The following is a 2,029-nucleotide window of genomic DNA, read 5'->3' on the forward strand; positions in this document are numbered from 1 at the left end:
CAGGAAAATTCACATCCAACTCTGGATTCCAATGACCTTGGCCAGACAATAAAAGCTGTTTTGTTATAACAAGTGAGCACAAGATTCCTCTCTGATGTGTAACTCTTTTCAGCCTAGGAATATTCCAGGCCTTTCTAACACCACTGCCTTAATTCTCTCCTCATTTCTGTTAGGGCAGCAATCACATCTCTACCCTATCTCCCATTTGAATTGCAACCCTGGGCTACCCCAAGGATATATGTATATTTGAGATATATTTGCCAAAGTATCTTCCAATAGCTTACCATAGCTCAGTAACTTCAGTTTTAGACAGTCCATACATTCCCCATCTGTTCAATAATATTTCCCTGTGTATAGCACTATAGGACTTACAACGTGTTTTATGTCTATTACCTTATTTGATCTCTGCAGTAGTCAGTCGGTCAACAATTTTTCACTCAGTCACTCAACCATTGTTATTTAGGGCCCACAACATAGCAGGAACTGGGGCAGGTATAGGGGTATGGTGTTGAACAAAATAGACATGGTCCCTGCTCTGATGGAGTGACAGCCTAGAGGGACAGAGTTCATATTTTTGTTCCTATTTTATTCATATTTTTGTTCCTTCAGGCAGAGACTAAGGTGAAATGATTTATCCCACATAGGTAGTAGAACTAGGACTCACATGAACTCTCCATTAGCAATGCAGGTGTCTAATTTTTGCCACCATTCTGCCTCACTGTCATTGGATAATCCCTGAATATTCTATACAAGTTAACTGGAAAAAAAATAGCTAATGTCAATGAGTATGTCAGGATGGCAAATAGAGAAGCTCAAAGTGTCAAATATAAGAAAGTAAGAAAATAAATCATGCTCTGAAAACTCTAGAATTGGGGGAAGGAAACAGACCCCAAACCCAAACAGGAAGAACAGAACAGTAGCAGCCACTGGAAAACAAAACCAAAAACCATTTTTCCCTAAAAACTGGAACCCAGCAGGGTGTCCTTAAATTGTACAAAGTGATGTGTGATGTGAGCATGCTGGGCCCACTATGAACAGCTCTACATTTGTATCTTTCAAGCAACAGTTCTGACTAAGTGGCGGGGCTGGACTCAGAACTGAATAGGACACAGCTTTGCTCCTTGCCTGTTGAAGGATGGTCGATAGGGGTCCCAGTGGGGTGGCAAGGAAGAATGGGGCGAGCAGGGAGAGGGAGGAGGCCTTCATTCACCAGGGCGCCCACCTTGCCCACATGTTGTGCCAGCCCATCTCAGGCCAGCACCCTTTCCTCCTCTCATCTCTGTGTGTATCAAGAGCAGGATTTGGTTGACAGATGGGTAGAAAAGAAGTTGAGATTTTTTTCTCCTGACCTGTGTAATAAGAGATCTTCTAAACTTCAAAAGGCATTTACATGTGCCTCTATGCCCCTCTATCTTTAAGCTGGAAAATATTTCTCACTCACTTCATAGCCCAGGGCACCTAATCCCAAAGACAGTGGATGAAAATAGAGGCAAAAGACACAGACAGCACTTTCCCAGACATTCATTAAGGGTTTGAATGAGACAGGGACCCTGGCTCAAGAGGAGGGAGACATGTAAACCACAATTCCATGATAATCAAATAAAGAGGCATGTACACATTTTGTGAAAGCCCAAAGGAGAAAACAATGGACTCCATTAAGGTGGGGTCTTCAGAGCCGGACCTCTGAGGTAGGAATTTGCTCAATGAAAAGTGTAGTTGGAGTTGAGAAAAGCAGGAAGCAGGGAAAAATCACCATGTGAGCCACAGCTTGGAAGTATGAAAGTCCATGATGTATCAGGAGTGTTTGATGAGGTACTGATTGTGTTTCTGACAACAACATACTTTGTGGAGCGAGATAAAATAGGTGTTTGTTTGGTTTTTAAGGTAGCTAGCTATTTTTACGACCAACTGACAAACCTCAGTGGCTTAAAAAGGTAGACTTTGATGTCTCACTCACTTCATAGCCCAATGCAGTTTGGCAGGGGGCTATGCTCCAGATAGTCATTGAGGGCCCCAAATTCCTTCCATT

This window comes from Phyllostomus discolor, chromosome 2, assembly GCF_004126475.2.
Source record: "Phyllostomus discolor isolate MPI-MPIP mPhyDis1 chromosome 2, mPhyDis1.pri.v3, whole genome shotgun sequence".
Taxonomy (NCBI): Eukaryota; Metazoa; Chordata; class Mammalia; order Chiroptera; family Phyllostomidae; genus Phyllostomus; species Phyllostomus discolor.